The sequence below is a fragment of the Mustela erminea genome, chromosome 4 (assembly GCF_009829155.1).
Source record: "Mustela erminea isolate mMusErm1 chromosome 4, mMusErm1.Pri, whole genome shotgun sequence".
Classification (NCBI taxonomy): Eukaryota; Metazoa; Chordata; class Mammalia; order Carnivora; family Mustelidae; genus Mustela; species Mustela erminea.
In genome coordinates this window covers 34,229,504-34,251,671 of record NC_045617.1, presented here as the reverse complement: position 1 = coordinate 34,251,671, position 22,168 = coordinate 34,229,504, and the positions used below count along the sequence as shown (strand labels likewise).

The window sequence follows — 22,168 nt, the reverse complement described above, 5'->3', positions numbered from 1 at the left end:
TAAGTTTCCAAATGAAGTTTACTTTTTGAGACAGACACAAATGGAACATCAAAAGCACTAACTATGAGGAAAAGACTGGTAAGTTGGCCAAAAGACATCATTTGAAAATGAAAGGCAAGTCAAAAAGAAGATATTTGCAATCACATAATTGACAAAGAACTCATACCCTGAAAATATATACATTTTTTTCATGCTGATACATTTTTAAGAAAAACAAAAGCACATCCAGTTGAGAACCAAGCAGAGGAACTAAACCAAAACTTCACAAAGGAAGATACCCAAAGAGCCACACACACACACCAAAAACAAGTGCTGTCCCTCATTATTCATCAGGGAAATGCAAATAAAAAGCACAAAAAGACAAACTGAACAGAATGGATAAAATTAAAATGACCACAAACAGTGAGTGTGGGTCACGATGAGGTACAAGTGGAACTTTCATACATGACTGTTGGGAGCAGATACTAGTTAACTGTCTGTGGAAAACAGTTTGTTATTTATTATAAATTTGCAGTCATACCTGCTCCATGACCCAGCAACCCCACTCCTAAATATATGCTGAACAGAAATATTAACATTTCTGTACCACAAGTCAAGTACAAGTATAATCCAAGTAGCACTAACCAAAATACCCAAACATTAGAACAGCAAATACATCCATCAACAGAAATGTGGTATGTCTGTATAATGAAATGCCGTACAATCACGAAAATAAACAAGCTACTGCCATGTACCACATGGATGGATCTCACAAATATAATACTGAGCAAAAGACACAGAGACAAAAGTTTAAAACAGACAAAAATTCAAAAACAGGCAAAATGAATATTTGTTTTTGGACGTTATTGGTTATCTTTGGGGAAGAGTAGAACTAATGATGGGGAAGGGCCTTCTAGAAGGTTCAGCAGTTCCTGAGATGTTGGTACATCCATGGTGGTTACACAAATGTATTAATTTTTTTCAAATTTCACTAAGCTATGCCCTTGATTTGTACATCTTCCTGCTAATATATATAATATGTTTTAAGTCATTAAACCATTAAACCATTTTAAACCATTAAACCATCCATTAAAAATAATTAAAAGTTTATAGAAATTTTACTTCTCAGGATCCATTCTTTTTTTTTTTTTAATTTTTTTTTAAAGATTTTTATTTATTTATTTGACAGAGAGAGATCACAAGTAGGCAGAGAGGCAGGCAGAGAGAGAGAGAGAGGAGGAAACAGGCTCCCTGCTGAGCAGAGAGCCCGATGCGGGACTCGATCCCAGGACCCTGAGATCATGACCTGAGCCGAAGGCAGCGGCTTAACCCACTGAGCCACCCAGGCGCCCCTCAGGATCCATTCTTAAGAAATATTTTTAAATATCCTCTGAAAGTCCAAGTAATTAAAATATATATAAAATCTTCCAGACCTTAGGTTAGGCAGAGAATTCATAGATAAGACACCAAAAACAAACCAATCCATATGAAAAAAAAAAATGACAAATTGGCTCTCATTAAAACTCAAAATTTTTGCATTCAGATAACATAATTAAGAAAATGGAAAGCCAAGAAACAGACTGAAGTATTTACAAAACACCTATCAAAGACATATCCAGCATGTGCAAGAAATACTCTCAAGTTAGTAATATTCAAACCTAACTGAGAAATGAACAAAAGATTTGAATAGACATTTCAACAAAGAAGACATACAAATACCTAAGAAGTGTATGAGAGGATGTTCAACATCATTGTCATTAGGGAAATGTATATTAAAACTACACTGAAATATTTCACATCCACTAGAATAACTATAATAAATATGACAGACAACAACAAATATTGCTAAGGATATGGAGAAATAGGTACCCTCGGATATCACTGGTGGGAATGTCAAATGGTGGAACCATTTTGGAAAAGAGTCTGGCAGTTTTCCAAATAGTCAAACACAAAACTCCCAATACAACTCAGTAATTCCATTCCTAGGTACTGGCCCAAGGGAAATGAAAATGTGTGTCCACACAGAGATTTACCCATGAACATTCATAGCAGCATTCTTAATAGCACAAAGCTGGAAACCTAAATGTCCATCAGCTGATGAACAGATAGACAAAAGGATATAATTATCCCTACAATGAAATACTGTTCAGCAATAAAAAGGAATGAAGTACTAACATGCTACGTCTTGGATGAGTCTCAAAAATATTGTGGTAAGCAGAAGAAATCAGTCACAAAAAGCCACATACTACATACTTCCACTTAAAGAATCGTTTAGAAACGTCAATTGTACAGAGACAGAAAGCAGATTAGCAGTTGCCTGGGACTAGGAATGGAGGAGGAGATTAACTGTAAATGGGTGTGAGGGACCTTACCTGGGGAAAGAAAATGTTCTAAAATTAATTATGGTGATGGTTGTACCACCTGGCAAAATTACTGAACACCACTGAATTATGCACTTGAAATGGCTGAATTTTATGAAATGTTAAATATACCTAAATAAAGCTGTTAAAAAATTTCATGTACACAATAGCAAGAAAATAAAGCAAACCTAAAGGTTCACATTTGTGAAACAGTTTGAGCTAATTATGTGATTTATCACATAGAACGCTGTACAGCCATTAAAACGTTTTTGAGGGACACCTGGGTGGCTCAGTGGGTTAAGCGTTTGCCTTCATCTCAGGTCATGATCTCACGGTCCTGGGATCAAGTCCAGCATCAGGCTCCAGAGCCTGCTCCTCCCTCTGCCTGCCACTCCCGTGCTTGTGTACCCATGGTCTCTCTCTCTGACAAATAATTTTTTTTTTAATCTTTAAAACAATAAAAAAAATTAAAAAATTTTGAAGAGTATTTAATAACTTAAGAAAATATTATGCACGCATGTTGAGTGAAGAAAACAAACTACAAAGCAGTATATATAGTATGTTCTTGCTATGTTTTTTTTAAATTTCTAAAAGGGGTTGGAAGGAAACACATCAAACATGAACAGAGGTTTCTGACCAGTAAGTTCTTTAATAATACTTTTTTTTCTGTACTTTTCTGTATTTTCTAAATCTTATGAGTTTTCCTATTGTCCAGAAAAACACTTCATATATTGTAAATATATATATATGAATAGTTCTTTTCAATGATCATAAGACATATTTCTTTTTTATTTCTTAAAAAGAAAACTCTACTCCCTAAGAAGATATTAAGAAAGCAAAATAAGCATCTTCTTATCTCATCATGCCTACTGTCCATGGTTAAAACATAATACAATATTTAAAAATTTAGAAACTGGTAGGAATTACTCAAGGGTTTCTGCTACTATGCAAGAAATGTATTCTCATCGATAAGGGTATAACAGACTTATAAACAGAATTTTGTTATCCCCAAAACCGCAAATTTTAAATATAATTTATCTAGTACTACTTCTAAAAAGTATTCCCATATCTCCTCTAATTATTTACCTACTAAACTGTATTAATCTTTAGATCACCTTTCTGGTTCCCTCAAACATCACCTGGGAATAGTGCAACTTCAAAGCAAACAAACAAAAAGCCTGCCTATTTTTATTTTCATGCTATTCTACAAAAGGTGTTTTTTTTTTTTAATCCCTCTTTAGCATATTCTGAATTTCTGGGTACAGCTCAACTTGCTCTGTTCTTTAAACCTGTTCTCTTAAGTAACTCTGTATCCATCTGACCCCATATGCCTATCTGCGTGAGAATTAGACATTTAAACTTTTTTTTTTGAACATTTTATTTATTTGACAGGAAGAGAGAAAGCACAAGCAGGGGGAGTTGCAGAGGCAGAGGGAAAAGCAGGCTCTCCGCTGAGCAGGAAGGCCAAAGAGAGGCTGGATCCCAGGACCCTGAGATCATGACTTGTGCAGAAGGCAGATACTTAACCAAATGAGCCATCCAGGCACCCCTAATTTTTCATTAATAGTCACAAAGAGCAGTAAGACTTGTTTCCAAAGCTTTCAAATAACTTTATCAAATCAAAGTTCAGTGTTTTCCAGCATACCGGTATTTCTTCCAAAACTGCTGGTATTCTCTTCTCCACTGTCTCTTACTACAAATGATTCCCGCATGTCCTTCAGAGGTTAGAAAAAGTCAGTCAAGCGCCTCCATAAGCTTTCTATTGAGCACTTCCCTGCCCTTCCCCCAGATGCCCACCATGTCCACATTAGCAGTGGTCAGAGTACCTGAAGTGTCGTCAGGCAGGTTACCTGATCTCTCAGTTCCTCAGAAAAACTGAGGTGATCATAATACACCCTAGTTCGCGAAGCTGTGGTAAGCATTAAATGAAATCAAATGTAAAATACTGACACATAATCAGTGCTCAATAACTACAGCTACCAGTTCTACTTAGCCCAAAAAAGAAAACCATGTCCTCCACAACACCAGCACTTCAGCGACACTTGGGGAACTCCTTCCTCCATCACCCTTGCAAATGACTGTTTTCTGTATCTCACCCCAAACTGAATTTAAATCTGTTTCTCACTTCAAGATTCTGCACTGTGATTCTGACATACCTTTGTTTCTCTTCTTCTGTCCTTCGCCACTCCAGTTTCTGCCTCCTTTATTCAGAACAGTGAGTTGTAACAGTCTCTTTCACAGCAAAACAGATACAGCTTCTCTCGTTCTTCTCATTTTTAGAAGTCTACATATTCCTTCCTAGACCTTTCAGAAACAGTCACTACAACCATGTCCAGTTTATTCCTATACATCTAGGTGCAACTATGATATAGCCTATTTGTTTCTCACAACATTTTTCATGACTGTGACTGCCCCTGAGAGCTCCAGCCAAGTCAAAATTCAACAAAAATGTCAAGGGCATCAACCATGTGCCAAGTACTGTGGTAGCTGGTAGAGATTTATATGACATGCTACGTACCTACTAAAAACAAGAAGGGACAAACATCCCTATACCATAGTCTCTTTCTTTCTTCCTACATATCTGGGCAATGTCACTGCCTAAGATAGCTCAAACATCATCTCTTAAGACAGGGCTTAAGACAGTTTATGAATATACTCCCTCCCTACCACTTACTACCTCACCTCACCTGCAATGACTGGACATTATGTTCTTGTTCAGTATCATCAAAATTTCAGAATGTAGAATCAGAAGACCTAAATGATATCACCAGAGACCTCAAATAACCTCTCGACTGTATAGATAATGGTCAACTGTCTTATCTTTTTTTTTTTTTTTAAAGACTGCTAAAATCATTGTCCCTTGGTCCTGTCATATGAAGATATAATTCATTACCATAGCAAATTCCAATAATGAACATAAGGGGAAATATGCAATCACTAAATTTTTTCATGAGTGGGAAGCTAGAAGATAACACAGGAGTATCAGCACAGAATTAAAGATCATTCTGCTCTTAGGATGCCATTTCAAGATACTGCTGAAGAGCAGTGTTGACTCATCCTCAAAAATAATGGCAGATCTGTCTGACCTTGATTCACTGCCATGATCAAAATAATTCTAGTTAACTTGGAAAGATTCTGAAAAATCTAAAGGTCATACTTAAAATACTTAGAGTTCAAAAATCTATGAAGTAAGACTTTAGTTTTAGTATTCAAAGTAGCTACCAGATAAAGACAAAGAAAACGGCCAGAGTCATCACGTGCCAATTGAAATTACCTTCACTTGCATATTTTGCCCTGATGTTCAGTCTTCCACGATGCTACCCATGTATTTTAAAGATTTTATTTTTAAGTCATCTCTACACCCAATGTGGGGCTTGAACACACAACCCTGAGATCAAGAGTTGTGTGCTCCGCTGATTGAGCCAGCCAGGGGCTCCACTAGCCATGTACTTCATACAAATCCTTGACATATATTTTCAGCTTGACTTATACACATCTTTAAATGAATTTCTTGTTTTTTCCTTTAACAAATAGTTATTAAGCACCTGCTCTAAGCCGGCTTCTGACTAAGCACAGCATACAACGGAGAACAAAACATGTCTCCTGATCTTATGCAACTCACAAGTCTAGTGTGGAGACTCATTGTGATGGTTAATTTTACGTGTCAACTCAACTAGGACAGAGGGTGCCTGATTAAAACGTTATTTCTGAGTGTGTCTCGGATGGTGGTCTCTGAGTGTCTCTGGATGAGATTAGCATTTGAATTGGTAGACAGAGTAAAGCAGACTGTTCTCCCCAATGTGGTAGGGCATTATCAATCCATGGAAAGCCTGAATAAAACAAAAAGGCAGAGGAAAGGGGATTTTGCACTCTGCTGACTGTTTAAGCTGAAACACCAGTCTTCTACCCTCGATTTATATTTATACCACTGGTCCTCTAGTTCTCAGAACCATACCATCAGCTTTCCTGGGTCTCCAATCTGCAGACAGCAGATCATAGGACATCTCTGCCTATATAATCATATGAGTCAATTCCTTATAATAAATCATATGTATTTCCTATTGTCTGTTTCTCTGGAGAGCCCTGACTCATACCAAACACACACAAACACAAAAATAACCAATGGAGTATGTGTGCTGTAAAGGAAAATTCAGGAGTCTCAAAGAGAAGAAAACAGAAAACATAATTCCTCATTTACATGTGTACATATATTCTTGCAACATCCTCTAAATCTCATATTCTGTCATATTGTGATATTATCCACTATGATGAACCCGAAAGTACTAGGCTAAAGACTAGTATATTTTAGTTTTAAAGTTATCATTTATTTTGTATTCTGTTTTATTTCTTAGTGGGTACAGGGCAGGAGAAAAAAGGTCATAAGGAATAAGAAGCAAAATAAAATAAAGACTAAAAGCTGGAATCTTTCATTGAAAGAATAAGTAAAACTTTACAAAATGCATGTGTTCCTGAGAAAAGTTTTCTAAAACCAAATTCTTGACAAATACTTTTTTTAGGGGGTGTGTCCAAACAGGGGCAGGGAGGGGCAGAGGGAAGGGGAGAGAGAGAGAGAATCGTGAGCAGGCCCCCTGTGCTGAGCACACAGCCCAACACAGAGCTCCATCTCACAACCCTGAGATCAGGACCTGAACCAAAATCCAGACTCCACTGCTTAACCAACAGAGCCACCCAGGTACCCCTTGACAAATAATTTTAAATTCATGGTTCTTGAAACCTCACTAGCCAAAGAACTCCACTAAATCCTACCATAAAGCAGAATTCATGCATCAAAGTGACTATCTACTCTAACCCACTCTATTTCCATTTCTGTTATTTCTAAGTTGAAATTTTCAATCAAGTTTGCTCTACATCCAACAATGGGAAAGGATCACTTTAACCAAAATGTGTTACATAATTGTCATTCTAAATTCAAAGTGCTGCATATCACTTCCCAACATCCACCCTGCTCCTTCCTACTTTCCTCACAAAAAATTATGCCACAGCAAAAAAATAAATAAATAAATAAAATAAGATTAATTTATTTTATCTTAGAGAGAAAAGGCATGCAGTGGAGAGGGGCAAAGGGAGAGAGAATCTCAAGCAGACTCCCACTGAGTATAGAGCTCCATCTTGGACCCTGAGATCATGACCTGAGCGTAAATCAAGAGTGGTACACTTAACCCACTGAGACACCCAGGCACACCTTAGCAAAGAATTTTTTAAAGAAAATCTTCAATATTCATTTTGAATCTTTAGAAATTAAAAAAAAAAATCAAGGTGATAAAATGGTTGTATTCTAAACTCCAAAGAACAATTTCTTATCATGCATCACAAAATTATAGGGAGAAAGGATCAGCGTTGTAGTGTTTGCTCCTTAGTAGGTTCCCTACTGATAGGGTACCAGTGATGCTGCCATTCAATAAGGTGCCTGTTGCTAGTCCTCCAGTCCTCTGCTCAAAGATCACAGCATCAGTAAAAGCCTTGCAAGTTCACAAGGTGCTGATGCAATTGACATACAGCTGGTAAGACCAAGTACCATAGGGAGTTCACTAGCCCAATGTCAACTACACACACAAGAGTCAAAACTGCAATTTCTGGCTTTGCTCTTACACACACAAAAAAAGGGGGGGAGGAAGAAGAGCACTAAATACTGCTGTACAAACATCACTGCTTACATTTACGTGGGGTTTTTCAGGTTGTATCATACTTTATTCATTCCCACATCTCACTTGATTTCCCCCTAGCTGATACAGCCTATCAAAGAAAGAGTGATGCCCAGAAAGTAGTGTGTGTGTGTGCATGCAGGTGTGTGTGTTCAATATTTCAATAATGGCAAGAACCATTGCATTAGAATGGCTCAAAAGTAGAGTTTGCCTAATGGTTGATAAAACAAATGTGAAAATTCTTCTTATATGCAGAATACTTTATTATGCTGGATTTGAGCAGAATATGCAGAATTTAACATGGATTCTAGAAGGGACAGCATTCAGTGAAATGATCAATGCAAGTCTCAAGTTTATTTTCGATAAATAGAAAATTCCCTTTCACAGGGCCACAAATGGATGCTTTATGTAATATGGCTTTTTGTATGACTACTCTCTGTCTATTCATTTAAAAAAAAAAATTAACCTAAAGATCTTTTACTGGAACTTTATTCCAACTTAGAATCTAGATACAAGCAAAGACCCCACCAGAATAATGGGGCACCTGGGTGGCTCAGTTGGTTGTTTGACTCTTGGTTTCCACTTGGTTTCAGGTCAAGATATGGACCCTTGTCTCTGGCTCCACACTCAGCAGGGAGTCTGCTTGAAGATTCTCTCCCTCTGTCCCTCCCCCCACACACAAGATACACTTTCTCACTCCCACTCTCTTTCAAATAAATAAATAAATCTTAAAAAAAGGAGGAAAAAAAAAAAAAAGATCTTACCAGGGATAAGACTCTAATATTCAGGCTTCAGAAATCGTTTCTGTACTGATGCCTCATTATGTAAGATGAAGAAAATTACTAGGACAAAAAAAAATGGTCTTTAAAACTCAGAAGGCAAAAGAAAAATTATTTCATAAAAAGAGCACAGAAAATAATAAAAGCTAACTTGATGACATGGATAATTAGCCCTTGATGAATGGAATAATTACCCAAAGGTAATCGAGTTAATTACTTTAGTCTTCCTTTTTTTTGCGGGGGGAGGCTTCATTTTATGACTGTATCTAAGTTTTTATAGCTAGTCCACAGTAACTGAGTGTGGAGAAATAAATGTAAGGTTCTTAAACTCCTTCGACTTTGACTGTTCATCACAACCAAAGCTGTGCCCACGCATCTAGCCCATGTAGGGTTAAAAGGAAAAAGGTGAGTAGTTATAATAACAAAAGGAAAATCTATACTCTTCTTAAAATATTTACCAAGATGTAACCATGAAATAGGAACAGAATAATTACTCCCTTTCAAAAGTGAGCCACCCAAAAGAACCCACAGTTTGCCATCTTTCACTTACCGCTTTTGAGAGTATAAATAAGGGCAATGTGGACCATGGTGGCTTTTTAACTTTCCCTACTACCATTTTAAAAACAAACACCTAGAAATCTGAAGAAACAGAAAACTAACTGTGAGTGGCAGTGTTTTTCAAACTCAAAGATATAACCAGATATAACTAAATAATTTAAAGTAAGATGCCTACACTAACTCCCTAAAAAACAAAATCCAAAACTAAAGTTAAAGTGACTGTAAATGAGATGCAGTTTACAGCTTAGGAAGAGAAAGTGTTAATACCAATATTTCAAATTTATCAGCAGAGGAAAATAAATTATAAAATTGGACTTAAGGGGGAAAGAAAAGTAAGCAGCTTGCCATCATATCTTAACACATTAGTGTCTACTTTTTCTTTTCAAAAGCAAAACCCTCTAGTGATTAGTTAAGGTTTACATACTAAGCTGGAAAAAAAAAAAAAGACATCCTATTTTGGACATGTCTACAATCACAGAAACAAAATAAACTAGAACAAAATAAAACAAAATCGTTTCTTTAATATAGTCATACTTAAATCAAATTTTGAGTTGGGATTATAGGATTACAATATTTGTCAAAAGACCCCAACAGCAACCAGGACTTCAAAGGGCTACATTTGCTATGTTAGAGGGGAAACAACTCCATGTCAAAAGGGCAAAGAAAAAGAAAACTGCATATCTTGATCCTGATGTTAGATGGAGGAGGGAAATACTTCCCCAAAGGATTGTAACCACAAATTAGCACTGAGATTAAAAAAAAAAACAAAAACCAAAAAACCCGTCAAGCAGAAATCTGATTTAAAATGTACCCAGTTACCCACACCCTGTGCCAGTTTACTAGCACCCAAGCTAGTAGCAGAAGCAAAATATATTTCTCCTCTGGAGGAACCCACCTTCAACCCAGGCCTGACACAATTACCACAAACAAAATCCCAAAGGAAGTGAGTAGCTCATAGCCAAAAATCACAAAATCCTGGGGCACCTGGGTGGCTCAGTTGGTTAAGTGTCTACCTTTGGCTCAGGTCATGATCTCAGGGTCCTGGGACCAAGCCCCACTTTGGGCTCAATGCTCAGCAGGGAGTCTGCTTCTTCCTCTCTCTTCACCCCACCCCCTGCTTGTGCTCTCTCTCTCCCAAATAAATAACTAAAATCTAAAAAATCACAAAACCTTAAAATAATAAAAGCAACATAAGTGATTAAGAAGGGGCTCCTGGGTGGCTCAGTTAAGCATCTGCCTTCAGCTCAGGTCATGATCCCAGCGTTCTGGGATGGAACTCTGCAGCAGCTCCCTGCTCAGAAGGGAATCTGCTTCTTCCCCTGCCCCCACCCCCCAATCGTGTGTGTACTCTCTCTTTCTCTCTCTCTCTCTCCCTCGTGCTGTCTCTCAAATAAATAAATAAAATCTTAAAAAATAAAAAAAGAAGCAAGAGGAAAAAAGGAACTGACCCACCAAAAGACTTCAGTTATATAAGTTACTAGAATATGAAATAGTTGAAATTATGAGATAAGCAAACATGAAAAAGAATCAAATAAAATTCTATAAATTAAAATACAATAACCAATACTAAAAATCAACAAAATGAAACATTAGGCATAGCTAAAGTGAATTAGTAAACTGCAAGTTGAAACATAAATTTTCCCAAATGCAATCAAGAGATTAAAGAGATAAGAGACAAGGAAGATAATATAGGATGTCTAACAAACATGCAATTAGAGTTCCAGAAGGAGATCATTAAATTACTAGAGAGAGGAAATATTCAAGAAATAATAAAGAGAGGTTTTCAGAATTCCTAAAAAGATGCTGGTTCTCAAATGTAATCTCTCTAATGCCAAGCAGATTTTTAATTCATACCTAGAAATATTAGATTGAATATTCAGGAACAAGAGAAAGAGCAGGAGAGTATCTTTAATAAGGTGGAGAATAACTGAGTATCTTTAAAGGATACTTCTTTTCAGGAAGGAACCAGAGGGGGAAGATGGATTCCCCTACAGAGGCGAAAAAAAAAAATCTCTTGACTGTTTAATTCTCAATGGCAACAGTAAAACTGAGAAGACAAAGGAATTATATTTTTTGATGTACACAAAGAAAACTGTCAAAATAGAACTCAATACCAAAGAGTCTCTCTTTCAAGAAACAAGGTGAAATTAAAAAATTATCACACTCAAAAATCTGTCTCTGCCTCTCTCTCTCTTTCTCTCTCTCTCTCTCTCACACACACACACACACACATACACACACTCAATAAAGGAATAGAAAAGCATGTATTTGGGGCAGAAAAAAATGATCCCACATAGAAGGTCTGACATCCAAGAAGGAAGGGTGAGAACAGATATTGATAAGTACATGGTTAAACAGAAAGACGCTGTATACAACAATAAAAGTAACATCTGACTTATGAGAGAAAAAAAAAAACAGGCTAGAACTAAAATACTTAATTGCAATAACACATAAGCTGGAAGTAGTTATCCTAAGAGTTAAACAATTCTAAGAATTTGCATATTTTTAAAAGGACAGTGTATTAGTTTGCTAGGGCTAACATAAAATACCAAAGACCAGTGGTTTAAACAACAGAAATTTATTTTTTAATAGTTCTAGAGGCTAGAAGTCCAAGACCAAGATGCTGTCAGGATTGGTTTTTGGTGAGACCTCTCATCCTGGCTTACAGACAGCCAACTTCTCACCGTGTCATCACATGACCCTTCCACTGTGCATGTGCAAAAGGGGGAGAGAGAGCTCTAATGTCTCTTCCTCTTTTTTATATGAACACCAATATTCTTGGATTAGGGCCACACCCTTATGACTTCATTTAACCTTAATTGTCTCCTTACAGGCCCCATCTCCAAACAAAATAACGTTGGAGGTTAGAGCTTCAATATATGAATTCTGGGGAGGCACAATTCAGTCCACATCAGAAGGCAAAGATATTAACTTAGAGACTATTAATATGAGTATGCATAGTAAAATTATCTGGGTACCCACTAAAAAAATAGAACTGAGTGTATAACAATCTCTTAACCGTCAAAATAAAAAGAATACTAAAGGGACGTCTAGGTGGTTCAGTCGGTTAAGCATCTGCCTTCAGCTCAGGTCATGATCTCAGGGTCCTGGAACTGAGCCCCCTCACCTCACCACATAGGAAATCCCAGCTCAGCAAGGAGCCTGCTTCTCCCTTTCTCTCTGTAGCTACCCCTGCTTGTGTGCTCTCTCTCACTCTCTCTCAAGTAAATAAATAAAATCTTCTAAAAAAAAAAAAATTAAAGAAAGTGGAAAATCAATGTATCCAAAAGAAAGCAACAAAATAGAGGAGAAAGACACAGAAAAAGTAGAATAGAAAATGTGTCATAATATAAGAATAAATGAATCCAAATATACCAGTTTTCATTCTAAATATAAAAAGCCTAAACTCGGGATGCCTGGGTGGCTCAGTTGGTTGGACAACTGCCTTCGGCTCAGGTCATGATCCCGGAGTCCCGGGATCGAGTCCCGCATTAGGCTCCCAGCTCCACGGGAAGTCTGCTTCTCCCTCTGACCTTCTCCTCGCTCATGCTCTCTCTCACTGTCTCTCTCTTAAATAAATAAATAAAATCTTAAAAAAAAAAAAAGCCTAAACTCTAAAGCAAAGATCCAGCTATATGCTATTTACAAGAGACGTATCTAAAAACATTACTATATCAAGTTGATCACAGAGAACCCAACATCATTTTATTAATATCAAAGAAAAAACATTAAGTCAAACAATGCTATTAGAGCTTTAGAAGGTCATTATATATGATAAAAAGTTTCACTTACTACACAGTATTTAAAAATCTAATCTTAAAAGCACCTAATAACAAACTTCAAAATATGTAAAGCAAAGGTAAATTATCTAGATGAAATCCATTATTATAATTTTTCAGTAGTGAAAGATCAAAACTATTAATAAGGATAAAGAATATTTAAACAACACAGTTAAAACTTTTGTCTTATGGATACATATGGACCTACATGGAACACTGCACCCAGAAACTGGAGAATACATGTTATTTTCAAGTTCCACACTGAGCATTTATTAAAAAAAGAACATTTGCGCTAGCCCATGAAGCTTACATCAAAAAGCATCAAAGACCTGGTATGATAGAGACCATGTGCTCTGACCACATCACAAGTAGGTTAGAAATTAGCAGCAACAACCAAGTATGTTTAAAAATTAGAAAATGCCATTCTCAAGAAATCACAGCAAGCAGCACGGTATGATAACAAAAAACCCTATATAAGAATTTCTGAGAAGCAGCTAATATAGTGATTCAAGGGAAATTAATTGTCTTCTAATAAGGCAAGACTCAATGAGCTAAGCACCCAATCTAAGAAATTAGAAAAACAGGAGAATAAACCTACAAACACAGAAGAAAGAAAATAAAAGAACAAGAATCAAAGAATTGGAAACAAGCATATAATAGACATGATCGATAATGCCAAAACCTGGTTCTTTGAACAGATTAAGAGAAATTATACACCTCAGGATTGAAGGAGACCGAGAATTTAGCACATCAGGAGCTTTAAAAAAGTGGACATATCACAGTTGCAGCAATGATTAAACAGATAAAAGAATATCATGGAAAATTATATGATAATACTCTATGCTTTTAAAAACTTAGTTACAATGACAAATGTTCCTTCACAGTAGATTGGATAAATTAGAGAATTCACACACTAAAACACAAACAAAAATGAAAACAAATTATGGGTATAACAATAACAAATCTCAAAAACATAACAGTGAACAAATAAGCAAACATAAAAGTATATGTACTACACAGTATAATTCCCTTTACTTAAAGTCCAAAATTAAAGAATATGCTGCTTTGGGGATAAAGCAAGCATTGCCATTAGGTGAGGAATAAGGAAACAGAGGGAGTCTAGATATATCATACTTTCTAATCTTGATAATAGGTCATGGATATTCAATTTTTTTAACTTACAAATATGTTCTATGCACTTTATACATAAAATGTACTTCACAATAAATATTCTTTTAAAAAATTTCATAGTAAAATCAGTCTCATAGCGTTATTCTGAACTTTCTCATACGAACAGTGGCCATTCACATGATCTCCTGAAAAAAATTTATGTATTCAATCTTTACATGCCTGTGACTTTCCATGCCAAAATACAAAGACATGTTTCTTGTTCTCTAAGATATTACAAAGGGAAATAATGCTCCCCTAAATAAAAAAATTCATACTGAAGTACATACTAAGGAAACGGAGAACCTCAGTCCAACTTGCAGAAATGAGGAAAGCAGACTATTTCACAGTGGAGAAAACAATGCCTGAAAAAAGAGTAACTGGCCCGGAAAACATGTTTGGTGTGTATGTGTTTACTTTCTCTTTCTTTTTACATCTAGGATCAAATTCTAAAAATGAAAAATATGCATAAAAACACAAATGTGACTGCACTCACCAGGATCATGCTTAAAGGCTAAATATAACTATGGTCAGAAAAATGAAGGGGAGAATTTCTACATTTAACCCTCCGTCCTTAAGTTTCCACACATGACCTTTTCCTGGTTTTTGCCCATTTTTCACCCATTTTTATCTCTAGTTTTGTTCCTAGAAGTGACTATGTTTCTGTGACAGTCAGAGTGATACTTACCTGGTTTCAAAAGGTAATTTCCGGTTAAGATGAGTTTTTATACTAATGACAGAATGGGAAAAAGATATAGATAAAATATAGATTGCAGAAATAGACCCATTTACTACACAGGACATTAAGATTCCTAGAGTTGGCAGCAAAGGACAGAAAAGAGGACATTATTAAACCTTAGAGATGATTACACAGGAGACGGTATCTACTCCTTCTACCACATAGCAATTGTGTATGCATCAGTATATGTGGGCAGCAGGTCAGATGGTAATATAGCAAGGAGACTGAAAATGAAAATGGAGAACATTCTCAGGGCACATGATAACTGCTGTGCTTGTTAAGGAGGAAACAGCATTTACAGCTATGTGGGAGCACTAGTGAATGGGTTGGTGTGGAAGCTGGACTTTATAGTTGAGTCCTCAGAAATATCTAGGTTACTTCATTTGGATAAAGCCTTTGTCAGTCATGTCTGGGTTCAAATCCTATCTGACTTGAGCATTTCTTATTAGACTGACCAAAAAAAAAAAAAAAAAACTGCAGAAGGTAATGAAGGAAAGTATAACCAAGTCTACAGATTAGATGTTGAGAGTGATAAAGTGCCTTAAGGTCAACAAAAAAATATCAACGCCCTTAACCCCTACCAAAAAGTCTACTTCTAAAACTTTACTCAAATGGATAATCATAGATGTGTACAAAAAACTGAGCTTTAAGACATCTATTGCTTTATAGTAGCAAAAAACAAACAAAACAAAACAATCAAACAAAAAGACCTGTCTGATATTATGGCAAATCTCCAATAAATTATGTTAAATTCACAGACTACAATATTATTTAGTATTCAAAGTATGTAATGAAAGATCATTCCGTGATATGCAATGTGGCTCATCCTTGCATGAAAATTAAGAAGAAATATATACTGGGGCATCTGAGTGGCTCAGTTGGTTAAGCCTCCAACTCTTGATTTTGGCTCAGGTCATGATCTCTGGGTCATGAGATCGAGCCCCACTTTGGGCTCTGTGTTGGGTATGGAGCCTGCTTAAGATTCTCTCTCTTGGGTGCCTGGGTGGCTCAGTGGGTTAAGCCTCTGCCTTCGACTCAGGTCATGACCTCAGGGTCCTAGGATCGAGTTCCGCATCTGGCTCTCTGCTCCGCAGGGAGCCTGCTTCTTCTTCTCTCTCTCTCCTTCTCTCTGCCTGCCTCTCTGCCTACTTGTGATCTCTGTCTGTCAAATAAATAAATAATATCTTAAAAATAAAAAAAGATTCTCTCTCTGTCCCTCCCCACCCAAAAAATAAAATCAAATTAAATTTTAAAAATTAAAATTAAAGAAACACATGGCACAGTATCATTTTTAGAAACCGAAAAATTATTTTTCTATATTATACAAAAATATACACCAAAATATTAACAATTCTTATCTGCGGGCATAATTTTCCTTCTTTTCTGGGTTTTTTTGGGAGAGGGGCTAGTTTTTTGCTGGTCTGAATTTTCTAAAATTTTCTATAATGAACATGTGTCACTGCCATCATAAGAAAAAAATATCTAGGGGTGCCTGGGTAGTTCAGATGGTTAAAGCATCTGTCTTCGGTTCAGGTCATGATCCCAGGATCATGGGATCGAGCCCAGCGTTGGGCTTCCTGCTGGATGGGGAACCTGCTTCTCCCTCTGACTGCTGCTACCTTGCTTGTGCTCTCTCTCTGTGTCAAATAAATAAATTGAAAATTTTATTTTTTAAAAGAAATATCTATTACAGAATAAGGATAAAAAAATAAAGATTTGAAACCTTACAATACCAACTAGTTACAAAATATGGAAACAAAAATGAGAAATTCCCAACATCATTACACCTTCTGTAGGAACAAATTTACCCAAAGCCTATTATGGACAATGGGGAAGCTTCAAATTCAAAACTCCTTTCATGAAAGAGCTCAATAATTCAAAAAAAAGGAAAAATTTCTGAAGAAGTACTGAATGGGACCTAGCTGAAAGGATTAAAGAACAGACTTTCTGCTACTGTTGGACAGTGCATAACTTCAGAAGGTACTACAGTTTGGGCAAACTTAATCAAAATAGAGCAGGAAAATGGCCCACTTCATATCCAGCCTGGAGGTAATGGCAAAAATAAGCTAAAATGATTAAAAGAATGGGTTTTTAGGGGTGCCCGGGTGCCCCAGTGGGTTAAAGTCTCTGCCTTCGGCTCAGGTCATGATCTCAGGATCCTGGGATGGAGCCCCGCATCAGGCTCTCTGCTCCGCAGGGAGCCTGCTTCCTCCCCTCTCTCTCTGCTTGCCTCTCTGCCTACTTGTGATCTCTGCCTGTCAAATAAATAAATAAAATCTTTAAAAAAAAAATGGGGTTTTTATTACAAGTACATGTTTAGAGTTGTGTGCAAAATGCAACATTTTCCCCTCTGGAAGGTAATGGATGCTACGCCAAGAATAGTCCCTTTGCACAACACCTCCCTTTGAATCTGTATCCTCCCAGGACCAACTTAGATCAAAAAACCTGCAGCAGACATCTCCAGCCAGACACTGTACTGAACACCTGATATAAATGTTAACTGATTCTTAGGTAACTTTCAGCTGAAACTCTTATTCTGATCCAAACTTCAAGCATCTTTAAATCCTGCAAATGTTCTTTCTTTAAAATGTTTAAAACAACAACAACCAGAAGAGGTGATAGCATCTCCCTTTGGAAGGTAACAGCTAGAACAAAGACTCATGTCCCTTCTGCACTGCCTCCTCAAGGAAGAACATTAGAGTTTCCACATAAAACATTTTGCCTAAAATATTTTTTAAATGCTTTAGTGATACAGACAGGACTTAGTTAACTGAGAGAAAAGAAGCTAATGAAGCTTTGGTCAAAAACCCCAAATGGTATGTAAAACTTATGGTTAAAAGGACACAAATTACCTAAGACTTGATGAACATATATGCCAGGTGATTGGTTATTTGTACAGTATATGGCTGGGAACGCTTTTCAATCTAAACTGGGCCTAGGAGAATATAATTTCTCTAGCATTATCCCTCAAAGGAAATGGTGATAATAATAGTGTTACTATTAATTTCAATAGGTGACCCCTAGATTACCCTCCTAACTACAAATAGAACTCTTTTGCCCAAGTTCTGAAAGCTCTATTAAAATCCAAGCTTCCCAACTCTCCTTTACATTTTTAATAAACATGAATGAGCTTTCCAGTATATTAAGCTAGAGTTTCATGCTTGAATTTTCTGAATCTTCTGTCACACAGACAGAAATGAGAAATTACTTTTACCAATCCTGTCCCAATTTGCCAGCACAGAGGCTAAAAGGCACTTTATCCTATGTGTCAAACTCAAAGACTGAAACAGCTCACTGTCAGCTTCAAAAACCATTTTTTACAAGCATGGCACACTGCCTCAAGCCAACCAAACACTAAAGCATGTTGGGCTGCCCAAACTGCAAATTATTTGGAATGTTCTCCATGTTTTGTGGTTACAAAAGTACCTATTTTGTGGACCATCCAGTTAAAATTAGGGCCATAATCTGACTTTAAACAAAAAATTCTCAGGAAACTGAAACTATAGTTGACCAAGATCCCAAGAGTTCTGAAAGGCAGTGACCTCAGGCTCATAATCAAATATCTCAAATGTTATTTTTTGAAAGCCAAAGAGACACAACATAAAGTCAGTGAAACACATTACTGTCTGTTTTAAGTAAACACTAAAACTTTACCATAAAATACACCTCATAGTTGCAAAAAAGGAGTAAAATTGCCACCTGCAACAAACTAAAGTATATATGTGACAAATAAAAATGCATATTTAAAAAAAAAAGGTCTAGCAAATAAAGCAAAAATCAGTCTAAAAGATTATTGCACTTCATTTCTAATTTTTACACACACATGTTAAAAGGTAGCAGTTTCAGCTGTGAAATGTGATGATATACTCCAAAGCTTTGCTTGTAGTGATTAGAGCCCTGTATCATAGCTATTATTTTCCCAAGCATTAATGGATACCTCTTTCAAATCAAATACTTACTTAGGACATCATTCACAAATCTGAATGCCAAAACTTCCCAAGGTTTGCGTCCCTTGCCATCAAGATCTACTCTGAGTCTCAGACCTTTGGAGAATGCCCTGAAGATCATTTTTAAAGTGTGAAAAAAGAAAACATCGTATTGACAAGCTAATTTTTTCCTAGGGATTCCTCTGTGGAAGATAAATTACTGAAGCATGAGAAATCCCTGGTTCAATCATCCACTGATGGGATAATTCAGTCCATTTTAATAAACATGTGGTTAAGATCGTTGGCATATGGCCCCCTGGTACAAGCCTTAGGCAAGAACAAGAACACAGGGGAAAACACAATACTTTTTAAACTTAACTGATACTGATGAAATTGATGAAAATGCTGAAGAGATGACAAGCCTTAATGGGAACTATTTTTAGCTTTTGATCTCTTAGACCTGTGTTTCTAGTACATGTATATTATCAAGTCCCTTTATGCTTTTCTCTGTTACAGATTTACAGATCTATAAATATGTAAGTATAGACATGATAAATATGGATTTTGTAAATATATGTGGGTACGTGTGTGTGTGAGAGAGATATATATTTACTTTTTTTTTTATTAAAGTTTTATTCATTTATTTGACAGAGAGAGATCACAGGCAGAGAGGCAGACAGAGATAGAGGAGGAAGCAGGCTCCCTGCTGAGCAGAGAGCCTCCATCCCAGGACCTGGGGATCATGATCTGAGCTGAAGGCAGAGGCTTAACCCACTAAGCCACCCAGGTGCCTCTATATATTTACTTTTAAAAAGAATAATTCATGGGTGCCTGGCTGACTGAACAGATAGAACATGTAACTCTTGATCTCAGGGTGGCGAGTTCAAGCCCCACATTAGGCATTGAGTACTTAAAAAAAAAAAAAAGGCATATTCATAAAACAATCATTTCAAATCAAATAAATCATATACTAAATCTCAAAATTGCTGAATTTCCTAGAAAATTGTGTATTCTAGGAACTAAGTCCCATCCACCTTAGAACCCCAAATTCTCATTGAATGCAGTACTTCCTTGCCTGGACTCCAGCAAACTTAAGGTAAAACAGTAACTGCAGTGAAGACTTTAAGTATGTGACTTTTTCTAAGCAAATTTTTTTCCAAGAACGGTCAGTGTGCTGCATATTTTCAGAAAATGCTTGGACAGTGAGTTTTTCGTTTGTTTGTTTGTTTGTTTTCAAGTTTCAGTCCTGGTATATTTGACACCAGAGTGACAAAATTTTGCTCAGAGAGAAAAATCTATATCCCAAACAAAATGTTATAATATTAACGGTTATTCTGGAATGGTTTCCTTTCAAAACTTCCTCACTACAAATGTTTCCTACAATACCCTCCTCTGTTTTGATAGTATTTTTTCACACAGAGATTATACATAATGCATATAACTGAGAATTTAAATACTTAACGATATTCTTTTCTTTAAACAAGCTCCCACATTCTATTTTAATTGTTTAAAATAATCTGGATAATGTAATCAATTATGTCACTAAAACTCTGGCTATGCAACACTTCACAAAATATAGGAACTTTTCATCAGCACCTTTGATTTGCAGCTGATACCAGATGTATGAAATGCCAGTGGAGAGAACAGAAACAGGATTAGACAGGCGTGGTAGAGACCTGGGGGTGTGAGAAAATGGGCTTCCTTCACCCACAGGACACATAAAAAAAGAAAACTTACCCATTTGTGTAATAAATGTACTCATATAATAGGTTTCATCAAATAATTACATATATTACGTACCTCATCCAAGGGTAAAACTGTCTGAAGTAAGGTCAGATTATGCAAGGACCATCAGGGTTTGGTTTGGTTTGGTTTTGATGATTCTTAGAAATACTACCCTTAAAATTAGTCGGGGCCTTTTAATCTAAGACATAATGAAAACCATACTCACCAAGAAACAAACAAATCAAGAGAAAATCCTATCTTAAAACGGTATAGGTAAAAACCTCACCTTGCCTCACTGAAAAAAACTGCATACCTACTACAGGGGATACCTGTATTTCCTAAGTGTCCAGATCAAGTCTAAATAGCTCATCAGAGACTATAGGATCACTTTGAAATGTTGGGTCGGGCTTAGGGGACATATCATAAACATATATTGGGGGGGGGGGTTGTGTGTGTGTGTGTGTGTGTGTGTGTGTGTGTGTGTGTGTTTAGTACCCTGAACCTCAAGGATGGGGGGGGGGGCAGAATGTTTCCCAAAAGGGGCGGGGAAGAGAGGACTTAAAATCAGGGCGACGCTGAAACCCGACCAGGGCTGAAAGGCAGACACACAGCGCCGCAAGCTCACCCACATGTAAGAAGCGAGCTCTCAAACTGTTGGAGCTCGCAGGGAGCCTCCCGACTGGGGCAAACGACGTGAATTTCACCCTTAAAGAGGGACGAGAGCACAGTGTAAAAGTTCAAGAGGATTCCATCCCCTTCCTCTCACTCCCGGCACTTAGCTTCTGAGGAGAAAGCCCGGCTGAGAAAAAGCCGGCGCTGGGTGCCAACCTGCAGCCGCCCAGTTTCCTAGAAGGCCTAACTGCTCCAGCGGGCAGGGGATGGCGACAGGGGGCGTCGGGAAGCGAGGCGGGCGGCTCCCGGGGAAACCGAGTCCCGGCCGGGCCCCCGCCGTACGGCGCGGGCTGCCGAAATCACTCAAGTCCAGCCGCAAAACCTTCCCGAAACCCCGGGCTTCTCCTGCACAACTTCGGTCTAACCGGCTCCTTCTCCGCCACACACTCTGCCCAACAGCACCGCCTCCCCAGCGCGGCGGATGGAAGCGCTCCCCGCGGGCGGCTACCTGTCCGGGGGGCCGAGGACCCCCAGTCTCACCTCATACAAAGGGCTGCGCGCGGGCGCCTGCCGATGAACCCAGGGAGCATGGCCCCGTCCAGTCCCTCCCGGAACTTTCCTGACATAGCACTTCTCTCTGCTGCAGAAAACAACGCTTCCAGGCAGAGGAGGAAGAGGTGGAGGCGGCGGTGGCGATCCAGGCGGCGGCGGCGGCGGCGGCGGCAGGAGCTGGAGCAGAAAGTGAGGAGCATCGCGGACGAGCGCCGCCGCCTCCCAATCTGCCGAGGGGTTCCCGCCCCCAGGGTAACCAAAGCTCCCTCTTAAAGGCGCCCGCCGCGTTTTAGGACCGGAGGTAAGGGGAGGAGGGGAGAGAGGGCGGA

The 22,168-nt window shown here is 37.8% G+C and overlaps 1 protein-coding gene across 2 annotated transcripts in view; it reads right to left on the bottom strand.

Annotated features, from left to right (window-relative positions):
• Positions 1–21,922, bottom strand: part of GPR63 (G protein-coupled receptor 63) — a 65,884-nt gene extending 43,962 nt beyond the window's left edge. For both annotated transcript variants that reach the window (XR_004284843.1, XM_032339016.1), the window contains exon 1: positions 21,828–21,922. The gene's annotated coding sequence lies outside the window, so the exon portion shown is untranslated. The remainder of the gene's footprint in view (positions 1–21,827) is intronic.
• Positions 21,923–22,168: the final 246 nt, after the last annotated feature.